We start from the raw sequence: 20844 nt of genomic DNA on the forward strand, positions 1-20844 counted from the left end.
TATATCTACAGTAAAGCTGAGTAGTTCCATACAAAATATGGCAAATGTATGCAGTTACACATAAAAAATGTAATTCCACACCACACTACACCAAACAAATATCAACAAAACCTTACTGCTGTTTTATTTTCAAATCACACTTTGCTTAGGATCATTAAGTTAAGAACAGCATAAAACCATATTATCATGATACAATTCCACCAAGAGCCAGGATACAGAAATATTAAAATATCACCCAGCCCTGTAATTGCACAGGCAATGCTTCATTCCCGAGAGACTAATGCTGTGCACACCATTGAATCAATAACCTCACATTTATTTGTGATTATTTCTGATACATCACAGCAAATGTTCTATTTCATATCCATTTTATAGGTTTTCACACCTAAATTACACAACCTGTCAGCTGCTATTCGCACACTTTAACTAAACACAGACCACTGCTTGTTAACTAATTAGCAAAGCATTGATGATCCAGCATAACAGCTGATGCACTGCCCATTAAACCAGCAATAAACATTAAAGAGGCACTAACAAAGCAACCTGTTTTACCTTAAGGCAGGTGTTTGTTCTTTGCTTTCTTCTGTGTGTAGCAGGCGCTGAGGGAGATTTATGTTATCTTGATATTGGTTCACTCTCAAATGTCTCAGCGTGAAACTAAAATGCTCTTATAAACGCATCAACTGAGTTGATTGTACAGGTCTGTTGATTCTTTTGGGCCTGCTGTCACCACCAGAATAAAGCATCCAGCTCACTAGCATCAGCATCAGCTCCAGAATCACAGTGACTGTCGCAGTGAGAATAGAGATACAGAGTTGATAATGATAGATGTAATGTATGGGTAAACATTACATCCTAAGGCTCAGGAGTAGTTAGAGGTAGTTGGTTACTGTTACCCTGAGTGAAATCAACATCATTAACATCAGGTTTGAATTTTGCTGCACACACTATTAAACAAGTCTTAATAATGCTTCTGCCATAGAACAAGTAATGTCATATAGACTCACATCATCAGCACTGGAGGTTACAGGGGTTTTATTGGTTTTGACTTTATTCCAAAATTCATTCTAACTTTTAAATTGAAACTTCCTTGCAAGCACATTAGTCCTTATTTTCTTTTAATTTGCTTCAGCATATAATACAAATCTTTATTGCAATTAGACATCCTACTATATGTTTAATATATTTTTAAAGGCAATATTCAGATCCCAACACATTATTGTGTTACAGATTTCATTTAATAATGGATAAATTGCCCATTAATCTACACTCAGTAACCATTATCACCGTGACATTATGGGTTACTGAGTGTAGATTGATGAACAGAGTGGTGATTATAGCCACCTTAATGTACGTATACAGCAGTGAAGGGTGTGAACACTTTCTGAAGCTAAGGTAAGATTTATTTTTAGAATCGTAGTCTGCAGTAGACGTCTCTTTGCTAAACAGGGAAGTAAGCAAGCTTTTTATATTGTGTCTCTTCACTGCCACATACACAGTTGTTTGCACAATACTTTGCTGAATAGAAAACAATATATTGTCTGATGTTTCTGCAAGTCCCACATCACATAAATGCAGTGTGTCAGATTCTCAACTAAATATTTCATTTTCATTTTTTACTCTTCCAATACTATTAAAGTTCTGACTCTTTGTTGTGTTATAATCAATCTCGGTGCCAATGCCACTCAACAATCAGTCTTTCAACAGCAACAGTTGGATATTACTTAATCTTCCGGTCTATTGCTTCTCTTCCAAGCATCAACCTCACACTTCTTCCCCAAATCCATGAACTGTTTTTTGTCAAAAGGTCAAGCTTCAAAGATCTTGCTTTTCTAACCATATCTCATGAATACACAGGATATTACAATCCCCAAAATGCTACAATCCACAAAACCTCCCAAGCAGTTACATTCTATATTGCATAGAAATCCAGTCTGATTATCAGACTAGGTTTGCATCCATAATACGTGCGCTCCATTGCATCTATAAATGATGCTGCATCTTCCCACTTCACTCTGGCTTTTTGTTCAGGTAAATAGAGTTCACATGTTCTTGTGTGAAAAACCTCAGTGTCTCAATCTGAAAAGGTCAACAAAGACAAAAAAAGTCAGGCGTAATCGACCTGCCTCAACACAGTGGAGAGCAACACTGAGGGTGGGATGTGGGAGGTTGAGATGCTGGGGAGTTCTCTGCATTGATGCTACAGTTTATATCTTGCATGCATGAGTGCAAGCATTAATTATAGGTGACCCACTGAGCCGTAAAGATGAGTCATATGCGTGGGTATGAGAGTTGCCTGGTTGATGAAACAAAACTGAAAGGTCATATGAGTCACATTTTCTCTTTGAACTATTATCTACACTACCGAGAAATAGACCTCTGTCCTCTTAGAGACCGTACAATGTGTGCTTTGCTCCACATGATGGCGCTGCTGCATCAGCTGTAGGAGTCAGAACCACTAAATAAGATGGAAAATATGTGTGTGCTAAATGTAGGCGGGGTTGTTATTGTGATTCAGCTCCTCACCACAGGACTGAGACCTCTCAGAGGCATGCTGGGTGTTTTTCAAAGATGGATATTGAAGCAACAACAAATGGAAAGCCTTTGGGTATCATGAATTTGATTTAGTGGCTTAATTCTCAAGTGAGACAGAACAAGGGGGGACAGAAAAACATCCATATACAGTAATTCTCAGCGAGTGGCACAATAAATTACATGTTCAAAAGCAACAAATTGCTACCTGAGAGCCTGTTTACCCATCCATACTCAGTGGTAGTACACACAGACCTTGGCTTCTGTTTCCTTCACATTCGCTTGGAAACATACTTAGCTACAACTCCAGTCAGCAGTTTATACAGACAGTATAGATGTTTATGAATGCTACTGCACTAATATGCTTCTTATGGTGCAACACGCGGAGAGCTTCCACAAGGAGCATGTGAGAAATATGTGTGTTGAGTCTGTTTTTAATTAGTGAAGCTTTGCTGTATAGTTGACCAGTTTAGACTGAAGTTAATGTCATGTTATCTAAATTGACTGTGAGTTATTGAATAATCAGGATGTCAAGATTGCCGAACATGATTAGTTCCAGTTTTAGTTTTGGTTGACTCCCAGTAAAAGGAAGTGAATATAATGTAGGCAGAATTAGCAACTGTGTTCTCTAGAAATTAGAACAGTCATTATGAGAACACTTTCTATTTTGGTCTCTTTGCTCCTGCCTCACACACTTCTTTTCATCGCCTTGTGCTGGACATTACTGTGATTAACTTTGATCCCCTGGCGGTTTATGTTAACTTTAACTATAGCCATTACAGCCTAACCACATCCCCGAACCAAAAAATGAAAAACCCAAACTTACCCCTGATGTTTACTTTGTGGGCAGCACGATTTTGTGAGGAGGAAGCACAGTCACACACAAATTTTTAAAAAAAATTGTACTACACTATTGTACACTAGAAATTTTGAAAACACTCCTCTTTAACTGAAAGAAACGTGTAAAAATATTAATATAGTTTGGAGTGGAGCAACTGGGCAATGACAGTCTCCTCCAATTGGTGGAAAAAGGAAGAATGGTTTGCTTCATCTGTCTAGACATATTCCCACTGCTCTGAGTTTATCAAGCAAGATAAAAACATTGGATAGAAAAGCTATTTGGTTCGCTTATCATTTAAATGAAAAACGATGGAACAATCACTGATTATACTGAGGACAGAAGAGACGCAACTAGTAATCTTAGCTGTGGTAACAGATGAATAATGGAGAAGGATGCTGCGCTTGGGGAGCAATATGTAACATGATCACTTTTGATATCAGTAAGAACTAATCACATTACTTTGTAACATGTGTCCTAGAGGTTGTGTCCTGCACCGATAATGTGCCAGACTGAAGGTGGAGCAGGGTCACCCTCCGTGGGTAGTTGTGCCCACCGTGGCCTCGGTGGCAGCGGGTCTGCCGGTTGTGCACCCAGCTGCAGTACAACAACCCGACACTGGTGTGTGCACTGCAGCTTCCACTCCATCCGATCACCACGGGGGTCTGCATCAGCCTGAGTCAAGCCAGGCAGCCACAGAGAGGTCCAGTCAGGAAATCAAACCAGTGCGTCTTCAAAATAAATTACACTAAACAACAAGTTGGTAAATATGTGGGAAATACAGTTACTGTACTGAGGGCGAGTTCCCATCAGAATGTCTTAATATGGTCACAGGAAAGTTTTATCTGTACGGACACATGAAAAGAACTGTAGCCAAAGAAATGTAGTTAAATAATCGAGTGAAAAAATTCAACTGATTTGATTTGTAGTTTGGTTTCAGCGCAGGAACGACTAGTCACAAAGTGAAAAGACCGAGCCAACTTATTATTTGTTAGTCAATATTAAAATGAGCTCTTACATTAGTTAATTATCATGTGAACTGTCTCCAAACACTGAATGGGAGAACTTGGGTTCATTTTCTATTAGACTGCATTGGTGCAAATGCACATATAAATATTTAAATGACGGTAAGCAACTAATTATTCATTTAAAAAGTAAATAAACAACTTAGAGTTCAAACTTACAATGATTAAGTATCATTTTACTGCATTTTGTACAATGTTTTATTACATTATATAAAAAAGCAATAGTAAATGTAATAGTATGTAATGTTACAAACATCACAAGGTCTGCAGAGTTGATTTATTAACTAACCAGAGGCTGTTATTTTGAAAAGTCCTGAGCGGATGTTGGGTTTCCCCTCTCTGGGTGCGCTGACACCGGCCGTCCAGCGGATCCCCCAGAGCAGCATCGACTGCCGTATTCAGAGATTGTAGCTCGCACAGTTCCTGTTTCCGCCACAACCTTTCTACTCATTTTTCTGTAGCAGCAAATCCCGGCTGCCGTTGCGCACAGACCCAGTCTCCGCAGCCCCGGTCGGATCCCCTTGGAAGCCGGTTTATCATGTCGAGGTAGGTGATAATAACGTTACTCCAGCTCCATGGCGGAAATGTGGGTGCTACATCCCGGCCTGTTGACTGCGTCGCTGCTGAGATCACAGTGACCAAATAGCGGTCACGTTAAGTGGCAAGATCTGATCCCGTTATCGGAGCACCGTTACTCGGCTCGGCTCCACGGGGGATGTTCCGCTGATTCACATGCCCGTCGCATCTCCACAAGCTGCTTATTGGCGTTGAGAAAGGAAAACGGGCATGTTGGGAACAATCTGGTTCACGGACTGTCCGCGTAACCAGCAGGGTAGTTAGTCTGAAACCGATTTAAAATCCGCAGCGTTAACGTTACCCAGTGTGAACGAGCGGATACCGAAGTGGTTTTAATTTGACTGAAAGGCACCAACGGCGCTAAGGAGCGTGTAGCTTTTAAGCTAGCCTCGTTTGTTTCCTGTCTATTCCGTTAAATGCGTTTGACCTCCAGCCTGGCAGACAGACACACGACATTAACGAGCTGTTTGACAAGCGTGTGTGTCCCTCGGTGTGTTTTCCTTCAGTGTTTTTACGTGAGGCGAGCAGACAAAGCAGCTGCCTGTGTTTCAGCCTCGCTGCACTTCTGCTGGGTCCAGGAATTGCTTCGTAATAACCGTCACTGCTAGGCGTGAGTTTGTTGTCGGTGCCCGGAGGTGTGGTTAATGTCTAATAAAACGGCTCAGCTCGGTCCACGGTTCAACACATTAGGACAGTCAGGGGGAGCCAGCAGGGTGGGATCTGCTCCCCATCCCCTCACAAACACGTTTGTTTTCATTCCTGGTGGGGACACTGACTTTCATCTAATTCCTGGATACTTTACCCTAACTTACCCCTAACCCCACCTTAACCTTAAAGCAGGTTTTCACCCTAAAATCCACTGGTTTACATGGTGGGCATCAGTATATTTGATAGTATCCACCTGCACAGTGTTTGTGCTTCTGTGTAGCTCAGTGTGTCAGTCCTGGTAAGCCTGGAGGTTCAGATCCCAGCAGGGGAACCCATTACATGATGTGTGCCTACATAGTCATCTAATTGTGACGCCACATTTTAAAGCTCTCAGTGTTGTCATGATCTCAGAAATGGAGCTGATTGTATTTAAAATGACACATGCAATGGAAAGTAAGTATCTTACTGGTTTCTCAAGAAATAAACCTTTTTTTTTTTTTTTTTTTTGCATTTGTGTATTTGTTTCATATCTCCTAATGTCATCTGTTGATATTATAAGACATTTAAACTTGAAACACACTGATTTTTCTTTCTTTGACTGCATGTTGTCTGGCCATAAATTAGTAGCTCAGAGTCTTTAGTGTCACAGTTTTTCCTAACTTTTGATGCATTTGCAGCCACCAATCCATAGCGTTCCCATTTGAATTGTAGTTGCTGACAGGGGAGAAAACCAACACCTATGCACAAGTAATGCATCATTAATGTTATCTAATAAAGTCAGCCTTGGTAACTGGAAGCAGATTGATTGAGTTAGTAGCCCTAATCCATTCATGAATAAGTAAACAGCCATATATATTGCTGTGAGAGCAGTCGATGCCACAGCAAGGGAGGGAGCTCTGCTTTGGATTCCAGTGGTAGGGACTGCGTAGCTTCAGATGGACGCCTGTTTGAGTTTGAACTGCTTTAAACTGTCAGAGGCCAATTATTTTACATAAAGCAAAGTGACTCATGCATTGGCAACAATTTGCTCTGATCCGGGCTTTGCCATTTCTGAAATGAATACACATAACCGTGGGTGGACCCATTAATATCAGCCAAGTACAAATAATTATATTAGAGGAGTTCTTTCCAGGCTGTGTAAGTTTTGATGAAGCACTTAAATCAAATAGCAGTGATAACACTCAAACTAACCCTTGACATGTACTTGGCAGGTGTTTTTGGCAGAATGCCTCCCAAATTGTGTTTTTCTGCTGATTCCTGTGGACATTCACTGTTGCATTTGCTACTGAGTGCCTACTGTAACACATGATACAGCATTTATAATAAAGGAGACTGTGCTTTCTAGAGATGTAGCCCCCATGCACTCACTCTAACTGATCTATTTTTGCCTTTGTTTCCCTTTCTCTCTGCCCTTTGTGCTTCCACCTCCCATGCCTCATGCCTCTGCCTGTCTTCATTTTTGACTAATGAGTTCATTAAACATATTAGTGTTGCTCTGCCAAAGAGGTTAGATGTAGTGCAGTGAACAAAAATGGCCAATGACTCATTTATTAACTTTATCTGTATTTAACACTGGACATCCGTCACGTGGCAAGCACCACATCACTGTTTGGTTTGGCACAGCAGGTCACTGCCAAGTGGAGTTTTATTTAAAATAGCAGTTGGATTTGTTACTCATTTCAATTCTGTCTGCAAAACCAGCCTGTCACCTGCACAGCAAGCATCTCTGTTTGCATGAAAAGCCATTCTAATTTCAAGCATCACAGTGTTTTGGCTCAGTGTACAGTGTGTGTACAATGCTTGATATTGGCTTCAATGTGCTGTGTATACATACCCTTTTTGCACCTTGTTGTCCCAGATAGTCTTTTTTTTTTTTTTTTTTTCTGAAAACGTCAAACGGCTAGGGAAGAGAAGGCTGAATAGAGCTATGTAGGAAACAACACATTTTGAAGACATGTTCCCAGTTTGGGGCCTCCTGCTACAAACACAAAGAACCCTGAAGTGAAGAGGCTATGTAAGACACAGCAATGCTTGTATCAAACTGCAGTAACAGTGCAGGAGGAAGGCTCATCTGGTAGCATTGTTTTGTTGGTATTGTTTAGCTCTTTGCAGGGTATTTCTGCTCTCAAATTCCAGACATTGTACTGTAAATAGAGCAGAAGCCATTGAAAAAAAAAGCTTTTGCTGTTGTTCCAGCTTTGAGGAAGAGACAGGCTGAAATTATTATATATGGATACGCAGACACACACACGTTTCTAAGACATATGAAATACTTGGTCGGTTAAGCGAAAAAGACAAATAACTGGTTTCTGTTTATGGTTCAGTGAACAATCACTGTATGTTCAGTGTTGGCATTTTGCTGGCATTTATCATGTGAGACTGGTGTTTGTGTTCCTTCTTCTGTCTCCGCTGCCCCCTAGGCTTTTGAAGACACCACTAAAAAGAAATAAAAATTATTAATCTCATAAGATGTTAATGAATTCGTGAACAAATGTGATATATTGGGCATTAGGGTGGGGACCATGGAGCTTACCAAATACATCATGTATAACTACATACTTGCAGTTTCTAGTTTCAAGCTTGCAGAATGCAGCTTTTCTAAAGGGCAAAATCTGTAGGAAAAAGGACTTTCTGCCATCACTCTTCTCCTGCTCTCATCCCGCTGGAGGGCCATTATTATCTGTATTGTAAGACAGAGTGTCTGTCTAGTGATCATACGAGCCAATCACAGGGTGACTCTGGGGCAGGTTTCCATGGAGAAAGCGGGCCGGGCCACAAGGCTGCTGAAGCTCAGCTTGAACAGGCCACCCTGATCCACACTGATAGCATTCTCCAGTGGCAGATGAAGAAAAGGCTCCAGCAGATCTGCCCTGCTGTCTGCCTGTCTAAATGTCTTACTGCTTGTCTGCCTGTCTGACTCAGCTGAATGTCTAAAGACAGGGTAGAAGAAAGGAACTTCTGAGAAGCAGTTGATTCAGATGAGCACAATAGCTATTGCCAAACGTGGTATCAGATTGGATTTGTGTAGGGGCTGGATCTAGATCACATAATACCGGAGCCACAGCTGTCTGGGGTGAGCTCATTTTTTATGTGTTTTGGGTTGAGGGGTTGCTCTTAGTGTTTCTTGTCCCTGTTAATATTGTCTTCACCAGTAACAGATCCTGACCTGGACTCCTCCTTCAAGAGCACGCTATCCCATCCTCGTTAGGCACTGCCCCGCCTCCAGCACATTCACTTCAGAGAGGATGTGTATTTGTGTGTCTCTGAGTGTGCACACACTCACTTATGTGCACTTATTTTTGCTGTATCTTGGAGAGTTATTGCTGCTGCAGCCTGAGCTGGGGAAGTGGGTCTTAGAGCATTTCCTCTCAGCTCATTGGAGCTGTCCAGAAATAGGGATGTACCCATCCACATGCAGCACTTAAATTGTCTCCTTCCCTGTGTGTGTATGTAGTGGGTATAATCTCTTTTATTTCTCTTGTCTGTGTTTAGTGTTGTGCACAGCTCAATGACTATTGTTCTCAATTTAAATGACTAATTACAACATTAAAGTCAGTTTTTGATACTAGTTGAAGACATTAGTCTGCTTGAACTATCACTAGAACACTAATCCATGACATACACTGAGAAGTTTGATCTCATCAGAAGTTGCTGAGCGACATCTGCCAACCATTCACCCACCTATGACCAAAATCCCCTGATGCTCAGTGCCAATGGCCTATCAAACAGTCTTGTCAGGCCCTTTGAGTCCAGAGCTCAGGCCGGGATCAGAGCAGCCATGGAGTGCTGAAAAGGATTCAGGGATGTTGCTAAAAATTCTTAGCCGCCTGCCAAGACACTTTATTGTCTGGATCTTACACATACCACAGCGTCTAACTTAAAACAGGGTCTAAACCTACTGTGGTCTCTAAAGGGCTCTTTCTGTGTGAGCCTTCCGAAAATACAAACCCATTCTAGTGGCATCTAAGGATGGATCGGACAGAGGTTCAGAATGTAGGAGAGGCAGATGGGTACAGGGAGAAAATTAGGAGAGAAGAGTGGGGTAGTAATTGAGACAGCTGTGCAGCTTGAGGCACAAGCAGTCAGATCACCTACCCCTCCACCCCACACTCTCTACCCCCCAGAAAGTAAAAAAGAGAGCCAGAGAGCCAGATGCTGGCCATTAGGATCACAGTGACAATAGCCCAAATTCATTCTGCTGCCAAAACACAGAATGCCCAAGACACATACATTGGAATAGAAAAGAACAAGACTCTGAGCTCATCTGACAGAATGGGTGCATTTTGCACACTTTGGTAGAAAGGTTGTGTGACAGGCCTGCCTCTATACAGGGGTTTGTGGATATTATTCTGTTTTCAACCGGAAGCTCAAATTCCCAGAAACCACTCCACCTCTACCCACACATATCAGGTTTATTGAATGGCCTCCATTAAGCCAGTGGTATCTGATCCACTACTGGCCAGAACTGGGTGGCTTGTGCACAGGCCCAGAGAGGATTTAACCTCAGACCCCTTGAAAGTGGGACCAGAATGCCATTGAAAGACCTGCATTATTGTTTTCACAGGCATTGAGCTATTTATGTCACTAGAACTAGTCCCACTTCCTGCAGGGTTTGTTTGCTATGGTGGGCAGGGGAGGGGGTGTTTGTGGATTTTTGCTGTTGCACTATTGATCCCTAAGGGGTAAATTCATCTCTGACCTCCACTGAGAGTTTAGATGTAGGGTCAGTTAGAGTGTGTAGCCCTCATAGCTGGAAGGGGTGCAGTGTTTTTTCACTTAGCACTAAGCCCCCTAAAATCTGTGCCAAGTTCAAAGTAGGTGAGGCCATCTCCATATCTGTCAAAGAGTTCATTTTAAGTGTCTGTGTTATGTGCAGTGAGTGTTACTGATGGTTGGTGCTGTAAGGTGGTGGCTGAGAGGATTGTGAGGGATCCTAGAGGATTGGCCTGATTGGCTTGCGTTTGCAGTGGTCATGTCACCTGGCTGAACAGTGCTCTGGAAGACAGCAGGTGTGAATATACAGCAGAATCTGCATACAGACTGAATGCCTGATACCGAGTCTGCCAAATCCTTTATTCCTCAAAAACATTTCCTTTATGGACAAATTACTTAGTTTCCCTAACAATTTTATTGCTTTACAGTATTTTTCCACTGCCAAATTGACCAAAGCTAGTGGATGTAATGGTATATTTCCCTGTATTTGACAATACGTTTCAGATTTTCATATTCACCAACATTTTGTGTTCCTTCTTGAGTACACAATGCTTTTGACTAAAAAATACCTCTGATATACTTTTCCACCTACATATAAGTCTATAACCCACGACAGAATAAAATAGCTTGTTCCATTGAGCTTGTCGTGCCTTTTCCCTGGTGATTGTTGAAAAGCACTCTGGGAAATATAGGAAATCACTAACTTAGAAGAGGAAAGTGAGTACACCACAATAGTAATTGTAACTGAATAACCGAACACAGAATAAGGTCTGGATTGCATTGTTTGACACATATTGATGATTGGTAATAGTGTGTGAGTATCTGACGGTGGATTGTTCTGTTTAGGTTTTTTCTCACAACTCACCTTGAGAGTGGAATTGGATTTAATTAAGGACATGAGCAACAGAACTCGGCAGATGTAATACAAAAAGCAGACAAGAATTTTAAATAAGAAAGACATGATTGTTCATAATAATCAACATACAATTTCAGCCCTTAAACCTTACAAATTTGTTTCATCAAGCTGAAGCCAAGTGGTTTTGTATGCTGAAATCTCTGGTGATTTAATGATTACAGCAATATTCTGTGGGCAGTTCTGATATTTCTTATTTTTGTTCCTTTGAGTTCACCTACCAAAAGTAGACAAAGCATCTCATGTTTATTGTACTATACTGAAGGAAAACACATTATTTCTTATCTTTTATAATTTTCTCACCCAAAGACATGTGGTCAAAACATACATCAGGATTATTTTGAAATATATTAAAAGAAAAGATTTGAAGTTGTTTTAAGTTAATAAATGTGGCTTGAATTTTTTTTTGTGAGCTTTCCAGTTGGAAGAATATGGGAATATTTCCCATCAGATTGCTTATTGATGTTCAAGCTGTTGTTTAATGGTTTTTCTGGGAATTAAGGTGTTCTGTGTGCCAGAAAACTCCCATCCCCAATATCTCCTTTATTGATTGAATTAGAAAGTACATTTATTAATATGAGTCCTTGAACAGCCCTTGACAGAGGGTCTTTATAGGTTGCAGTGGCAGTTCATGTAAGTAATGTGCATCTTGGGAGAAGAAACATGTATTACTCTCAAGACAACATAGACGTCATTGGTTGCCCAGGGTTTTCATCAGCAAGGGACACACATTTTTCACTTCCACCTTACATCTAAAACAAATATTTGCAGAAGTGAAAAGTGCTTAGCTGTCTTGTGTAAACAGAAGCCATAATGTTGAGGGTAAATTGAGCTATACATCTGTTTTCCCCTGGCCTCTGTCATCCTTCTTGTAATGTCACACTTTACAGGACAATTGCTTTACAAATAATGCCAGAAACACACTCCTGCCTGTGTAATGTCTGCTGTGGATTGCAGTGGGAGTCTAGAATGTGTACAGCATGCCCATATTGGGGTGCCATGATTTAAACCATCCATCTAATGATATAATCTCTCAGCATAGAACTAGTGAGTTGTACAGTGGAGAGTTGAGTATTCTCTGGGGTCTCTGAAGCATCAGTCATGTTTGTATAGTTTAGTTGCATGGGAGGCATCTGATTTTAACCAACATGAGCAAAAGCCTCAATGTTCGTGTGTTTTGGGGGCAGGAGGATAGTATGGTCTTTTATCAGTTTTGGAATTAGATCCATTATCCTCAGAAAGGGGAAAACTACAAACCACTCAGTGGGTCTAATACATATACTGTTCCTGTTTCTTTTACTCCTCCATTCCTTTGTTCCTTTCCTTGTGCCTTCTTGCTGTTTCTTAATATCTGATTACAAAGGAGGTAATTGGATTAAAAATACTGCACCTGTTTGGCAGGAAAAGTAACCCCACAGGACCTGTTCTCCAAACCCATCACCTGAGCTTAGCTCCCATTGAGATTCATAGGATAACTTTACCACATCAGCACATTTCCTGCTTTCTTTGCTTGCTTTTTCACACCCCTCAGTCCTCCCACAGCATTTGTGAGAGTGGCAGCACTGGCATTCACCTGTGGCAACGCCCTTGGCAAATCAGCGTGAGACCATTTGCATTTGATATGCTTGTCACATAGTCACAGGGGTGTTGCAGCACACGATGTCACCTCCTCCCCTTCTCCTCTTTTCATACCACCTTCCACCACAACGCCACTGATCCTCATTGCCGGGGCCATCAGTGCAGAGGAAACTGTAAAAGGCTTGCTTGGCATACCCATTCCTCAGTTTTAGCTGTGATGTGGGAGAGCAATAACAACATGCCAGTCAGACATAAGAGCCCCTAATAGGACTCAATGAGATGACACAGCAATCCAAGGTCTATTATGATGTTGGAGCTCTGGGAGAGGAGAGGAGAGGAGAGGAGAGGAGAGGAGAGGAGAGGAGAGGAGAGGAGAGGAAAGGAAAGGAAAGGAAAGGAGAGGAGAGGAAAAGAAAGGAAAGGAAAGGAGAGGAGAGGAAAGGAGAGGAAAAGAAAGGAAAGGAAAGACAACAAAACAATATTATGAAACAGACTTCACAGAAACAACAAGAAGGTGTGACAGAGGACTGGACAGACAGGATGGAGGAGCCAGTGGGATGTGTTGTGTCTGTCTGTCATAGCCCTAATCTTGCTTTGACAAGGATCAGTGAGAGATTTGTGAGATTTGTTTGTGAAGTAAACATTCCCAGAGTTTTCAAATATGCAACTGTAAAACAGCTGTGTGACAAGCTGCTGCAGAAACAGAAAACAGCCTCCCCTAGCCTGGTTTTTACTTTTCTTTGATCTTATGACAACAGCAAAGAATTGAAGTTGGCACATCAGCTCAGCGAGGAGCTTTAAACACCCAGCACGGGCTTTGCCTCCTCACTTTGGTTTGTGAAGTAAATGAGGGATTATTATAGATGAATCCAGTGTTATGGTTGTCCTCCAACTCTTGATGTTTGAACAAAAACTAAAACAGTGCAAGCACCTGAACTGCTACGCTGTCACATTACAGGACGAATGAGGTGCTCTGCATCCCTGTATGCTTACTCATCATCACTCCACACAGACAGCATATAAAACATGTCATTGAGAGTCCAAATGGTGCCTTGTATAGCCTTTGTTGGAATCACATACTCTGCATTTAAGAGCTAATTACATGTGTGCTATTAATGTACTTGTTTCAGTGAGAGGGGCAGTCTTTATAGACAGAGGAGGTCAGGTCTGGTCAAGGTTAAGCTGTGAGGGTCAGGTTTCATCTATACGCTTACCCTTCTGTTTGAAAGATGACCCATCCACTCAGTTGAAATAACAAAATGCCCTCTGCGCTGTCTGTTTTTTTTTTTTTTTGTTCATAGCAGCATCATCCACCTCACACGGTCTTTGCTCTCCTCTGGCAATTGGCGCCCTAATTGAGGCACTCTTGAGCCATGTTTATCACTGTGGCAACGCTGCCCTGCAGATAATCATTGTCTTGTGGATTAGCATAACAACAGAGGAGAGGCTTTGCTTTAATTCCACTAACATTGGACCAAGCTCCTTTGTGTCGGCTCGCCTGCCGGGTTTGTCTTAACTGGGATTAGAAGCATGGGCTGCTAGCGCCCACCAGGCCCTCACATCGTGCTCATGCCCCTTTCTTCATACTTAAGTGAACTCTGTTCATGCCCTTGGATCTTACTTACAGGCTAAACCAGAGCGTCGCGAAGACCATTGTATAATGAACCCTACCTGCATGCTAAAGTTTCACTTAGACTAGTTCGTCATTAACTATTTGTGTCAATTGACTGAAACCCAGTGATTAGTTTAAATAGATGTGGCAGTGCACACTTTCAGACAGACAGTCAAGATGTTGGAAAACTAGAAACATACAGTGGATTATTAAATATTAACAACATGTGGCTTTCTTAAGACAATTTAATTCACATACAGAACTGCCTGACTGGTTTTATGAAACTGGTTTTATAAACAGTTGGTAGCAAGTGGGTTGTGGTTGGCGGCAAGTGTGGGGCGAGGTGGCAGGCGTGTAGCAGGAGTGTGCCATGCTCTCCTACCACGATCTGTCAGTGCAGTGCAGTAGGGGCTCCCCTGGGTGACTGGGTGGAACCACTTGTCTCTGTCTTCTAGTGAAGGAGAGCTGGAGAGCACAGAGATGGGGTGTAGGGTAGAGGAAAGGCGTAGGAGGGAGTGGGGGCAGCAGCTGCCCCCATAAGCACACAAGATTAGGAAAAAAGGGGCCTTGGCAAGGCTTTACTGATATGCGTGGTAATTTAAAGATGCTCCAAAAAAGAAATGTCAGTGATATGTGGGTGGGTACATATTGTGTGTGTGTGTGTGTGTGTGTGTGTGTGTGTGTGTGTGTGTGTGTGTGTGTGTGTGTGTGTGTGTGTACTCCAGAGAAAACATGCACACATGAACAATCTCCATGGAGGATTTTTGTGGTAAAGCATTCTTGGCATCTCAAGCAAACAGTGGTAAGGCGTGCAAAAGTAATTTCAGGCCCTCTCAAAAAGATGACCACACCATTACAAGAGAGCTTCTTTTGAAAGATTAGCAGTCTATATGCTCTTGCCACATACACACAGAGACATACTCATATCTGATATATTTTGTCGGACGGTGGTTTTACACCATTTCCTGTGGCTGACATTATCACAGTATGTTATCCTTTACCAGACCATTTTCCCAGGCTGATTTGTTATATTTAATGCTACCAACCCGCCAGCCAGCAGTGTTTAATTCAGTTTAAATTCCAGTGTCAGTACTTGGCAAGGCCTGGGCAACATAACATAGCCACAAGCTCTGGATACCATTTCTCTTATTTAATGTCAGACTCTGTTGAAACCTCTTGTGATCATTCTGGGACCCATGTTGGAGTCTGATGTTTCAAACAAAATGATATCTTGGAGTTTAAATAACTAGCAACACTACGGGCTACTTGTGTTCGCCTCCAGTGTGGGGCTGTTGACAAGTGTGAGAGTAGTGTGTGGCAGGCTGCTGGAGCAGGTGACATCTGTGACCCAGCACAACAGTGGTGGACGCTGGACACATGCTTCTTCCTCAAAGGCTCCTGGCACCCTTTCTGCCTCATTGGGTTCATGCCCACATGCATGCCCTTAAACACATGCATTTTAAACACTTCATCTGAATGTCCACTGTACATGAGGTTATCTTAAAACAATGATTCAGCGTACCTTTAATATACAAAGACTTCAGAAATCGTAGTCCATATTCATTCCATAGTCATGAGCTGCTAACAGCTACTTTGTGAACATGACAGACTGCCAAACATCAGGATAATCAGCTTATGGAAAACGACCTCCTGATAACTGTATGTGCAGCGCAGAGCTGATACTGGGTCAGTTTGTCTTTTTCACACAAAGATTTAATCGAAAACTCATCCCAGGAATAGCTGCTACTCTGTGCTTATCACTGATGTAATAGCACACACTGAGTGCATACTGTACACACATACATACATACTTACATACATACATACACTATAAATATGCGTGCATGCCTAATTTGAAACTTGACAAAATGACAATCAGATGATTGATCTTACTTGCTGAGTTATTAATCTCTTATATTTACCAAGCCATTAGCTGCCTGATAATTGAACTGTTAATTAAAACAAAGGCCATAGTTTCCCATTATTGAATCCCAAACTCCCCACTCACTCACTGAGCTGAAGACTATTATATAAAGTAAAAAGCAGAATATTAACGCTCCGACAGTTTCCCCTTTGTTTTCTTTTTGAATGGTACAGAAATGTATTTTCAGATACTTAAAAAAACCATACACAGGTTTTAATCATTATAATGTAATAAAAGTATTACAGTCTTGCATTAAGGTATTATTGTTTAATTTTTTGGATGGTTTATAACACAGTTTTACATCAGCTCTCCTGTCCAGCTCCATATGGCTGATTCCATTCTCTTCCCCTCTCCCAGGAGGGGGGTGCGTTTCTCCTCCTGGTTTCTTGTTGCATTCCGATAAAGCAGACCCCGTCCCTTGTCTCTTATCTCTCCTCATCTCCTGCAGTTAAGGCTGTCTCTGTCTGTTTATGCTTCCTGCCAGTTTTTCCTTCTTCTTTTCGTCTGTGTTCCCTAATTCTCTCAGGTGATACTCAGTTCTTTATCCCACTGTTGTATGCAATGGCTGAAAATAGTCAGAATATCTTAATGGTGTGACCTGCCTCCCATTATATCAGAGGTATACTCCGCTCCATGCTCCATATTTGTGGCAGTGCAGTATTTTGCTTGCTTACTGTTGTTGACATAGTGTATGTCCAGTGCAGGCTATGCTTGGCTGCATCGGGGGAGTGCTGCTGGCTAGCACAGATCCACCAAACAAACAACACATATTACACTGAAAGCAAAGAGAGTGGATATATAGCCCAAGGGCATTGGTGTATATGTATTTGTGTGTTTTTATATGTGATTGTGTTTGTGCATTGACCTACTGTATGTAGGCCACGCTGCAAGATGCAGTAGACCCAGAGACTATATGAGATTTCCTCTAACCAGGCTTAAAGCAGTAGTGTAGTGACAGCAAAGCGGAGAGAGTCGGACACAACACAGCACAGAAATTTGTGTACACATGCTGCTACTTTGCATCATTTGTTAATGTATGAGAATAAAGAGGTTAACAACTAGTAACAAGAAACTGCAGCGATTCATTGATTAATCAGTATGTTGATCACAGTATAAGAAATTCAATTTTTGTCCTGTCAGACTAGAAAATCTTTTTCCTTGTGCTCTCAGATTCCTTTAAATGCTGTTTAACAATGTTTATGCAGGCTGTTGTTGAACTACTCCACCACGAAGTCTGATTGATTGAGAGGTGCTGAGATGTTTCAGCTTCCAACAGGGTCTTCAGGACTGAGTTCTGTTAGAGAGACTGTTGGATTCTGGGTCACCTAGCTGACCGTGGCTCTTTTTGTCTGGTTACTCAGTCTGCCAACTCCAGGAGTCCTGATGGTTCCAAAGTATTTCATTTCATAGTCATTGAGGTCATTTCAGACCCTTACATTGATTTATACCTTTATACATTTTAACTCTGAGGTAGAGATACAGAAGGTTCCTTGGATTTCACAGCTTAGTTTTTGCCCTATGCAGTGGGAACTGTGGGATCTATACACAGGTGTGTGCCTTTCTAAGTTATGTCCAATCAATTTAATTTGCCACAGGTGGGATCAGTCAGGTTCTACAGACATTTCAAGGGTAATTAAAGCAAACAGGATGCACCTGACCACAATTTGGAGCGCCACAGCAATGAGTCTGAATGCTTTTGTGAGAAATATCAGGTGTTTTAATGAAATAAAAAACAAATACAAAAATGTATCCATTTAAAATCAAATCAGCACTGAAATCTGCAAAAGGCAACCCCCACACCCCCAGAATATCCAGAATATTCCTAGCTCTCCGTCCCTCATTTCCCCACACACTTACAGTCGCTGGCCTGAGCCCAGGTGTGTGTATGAGGTAGTAGTCTGTTCTCTCTGTTAGGTCCTCAGCTCCCACCAGCCTTCCAGATGGCCATGATATCAGCACCACACCTTTTGCCCACATGACACTCCCTCCATCCTTCCAACCCCCTCCTCCACCCAGTGCTCCATGAACACAATTGTAAACTAAAATGAAAAACGTTCTGCACAAAACATTGTCACAGTGGTTACAGTTTAGAGGTTTCTGGCACAGCTTCAATTATATTCAAGGTGCGGGGGGGAGAGGTCATATTCAACTGTAGTATAAATAAACATTATTGTGAGACCAACATAGCACAAGCTGAAGCACTCATAGTAAGGTTGCTCCTTATAATATAAATGATTACAGTTTACCACAGATTACAGATGAATCCCGGCTGAATGGCTACACCTGTCAGATGAATGGGAACATGTTTGAATATGAAAGCTCTGTCAGCCTATTTTTAACACCTTGTAGCATGAACTTTAATAGGAAATATGGCAGTTTCTTACAAACATAACATCTTCCTTTAACTGTTTTAGTATTTTAACAGGCATTTATTTATTTGCTTTTTACCAGCTAATAAACTAGAACAAAATACAGAAAACTCAAAGGGTTTAAATGTGTTTTAGTGGGCCACCCCAATAAATGATACACTTGGCAAACACTGATAAGGCTGACTCAAAAGATCTTGTAATTTAATCATATGCCGTTCTGTTTACTTATTATAGTTTTCTTAATTGTGTTTTTTTTTCTAAATGAGCTTAGTAGCAAGGCAAACAGACATTTGAATGTAACATAAGGTTGTTAGTGATGTCTAGGACTGCAACTAAAGATTATGTTCATTACTGATTAATTATTCATTGATGCATCATTTGCTAAATGGATTTATAGAAAAATTCCCATCACAGTTTTTAGCTAAAACACCAGTAGCAAAATAATAAAAAAAATGCAGTTCATTATCACATTTTAAAAAGCAGGAAATCTTCCTGATTGAGACTCTGAAACCAGGAAATATTTGACATTATGAACTAAACAAAAAATCATTGCCAGTATATTGTCCTTTTTTTTTTTTTTTCCTACCTGAATCCAAAAATGTAGAACTAGCAGGAGGATTTTTCATGGGTCTGCTGTACCAGACACAGTTTGTTTACAAGAGCAAATGAAGAATCTTTCCTAAACAGTCTATGGAAGAGTCTATTGAATTGCTGTTGCTTTGGCTCAGTCAGTGACAGAAAATATAAAAAGAGACTTTTACTTTTTTCAAAAAGAAAACAAATCATTAAATTATTCAGTGAAAGTTTGCAGCAGACTACGTGCACTCTTGTTCTGCAATGCCCCGTTTCACATTCATAACTCAAATTCGCTTGGGGAGTTCTGCAGGAGAAGAACCCCCAGTTTGTTTTCTTCGTGTGCTACAGTGCAGAGCAGCTAGACTGGAGCAGATTGGACAGTGTGTGCTTTGCTTGTAGGTGCATGTGAGTGTTGATGGAGGCAAAGGGTGGGGTGACAGTGTGTGTGAGTGTGTATGGGGGGGGGGTGTTATCCTCAGTCAGGCAAGTCCTGATCACAATATCATCACTTTGGCTCAATGCTGACTTCCATTTTTCAGCTTTGCTTCAGGCCACTTGTACGTCTTTTAATTCTGTTCCCATCATCACGCCTTTCAGTCATAATTGCTGCGAGGTTCAGCTATTCAAAAGCTGTATTCCCATTCGCTCTCTGTGCTCAGCAGCACCCCTTTTCATTAACGTGCTTCATTCACTCCATGCTGTTCTCTATTAATACATTCCTCCTTTCACCCCCCCCCCTGGTGAATTCCTCTGTACTGTATGTAGAAACTCCCCAATTGTTGTCCCTATCATGATCATCTCTAACACTGCACTCTCCTACTCTTTTTTTCTGTGCCCCTCCCTTTCAGTCTTTCTTCTCTTCGCCATGTGCTCTGTGTATCCTTCCTCTCCACTCCTTCGCCTCCCCCTCTCATTGCATTTCTGTCTCCTTCTGCCTGCCTCCATCCTTACTGCAGGGTTGAATCATCCTAGTTTCTGCTTGCCTTGTCACATTTGGCCCCATGCGCGTCTGTCCAGGCCTCATCACGCGGCGATGGCGCTAGCTGGGCTGACATCTCACCGCAGAGCTAAGGGCCTCTGATGTTCGTGACGCCAGCAGTGACCTGTCCCTCACTCCTCAAAGCACTGACATCGTCAAAGTGGGACATTTTTCTGCCCTGGGGGGTTTATAATGCCAAGTGTGGCCTGAGCGACGTTTTCATCCATGCCATTCCTGATTAGAAATGGAAGGGGACATGGGAGTCTTATATCTTGGTCTTTTCCCATTCTTTTTGTGTTATCAAAGAGATGTTCGAGCTAGCTACAGATTTTTAGGCCTTTTCATGTAGTTTGTATCCTGCTGTCTCCTCACTTGCTATTCTGTGGGTGTTGTCAGAGAGAGGGACCACATCAGCACTATTCTCTTTAGAGCTTTCCCTCAGAGGGGAGCCACTGCTTCCCCACGCACTCCTCATCTAACGGCACACCTCAGATCACACAAGCGCATATGTTCACATGCGTACATACACTTTGAGCGGTAGAACCTCCATCTTTGATTCAA

General features: G+C 41.7%; 1 protein-coding gene across 1 annotated transcript in view; it reads left to right on the plus strand.

Annotated features, from left to right (window-relative positions):
- Positions 1-4748: 4748 nt before the first annotated feature.
- Positions 4749-20844, plus strand: part of fut8b (fucosyltransferase 8b (alpha (1,6) fucosyltransferase)) — a 70482-nt gene continuing 54386 nt past the window's right edge. The window contains exon 1 of the mRNA XM_026318870.2: positions 4749-4941. The gene's annotated coding sequence lies outside the window, so the exon portion shown is untranslated. The remainder of the gene's footprint in view (positions 4942-20844) is intronic.

Source organism: Mastacembelus armatus, chromosome 24 (assembly GCF_900324485.2).
Source record: "Mastacembelus armatus chromosome 24, fMasArm1.2, whole genome shotgun sequence".
Classification (NCBI taxonomy): domain Eukaryota; kingdom Metazoa; phylum Chordata; class Actinopteri; order Synbranchiformes; family Mastacembelidae; genus Mastacembelus; species Mastacembelus armatus.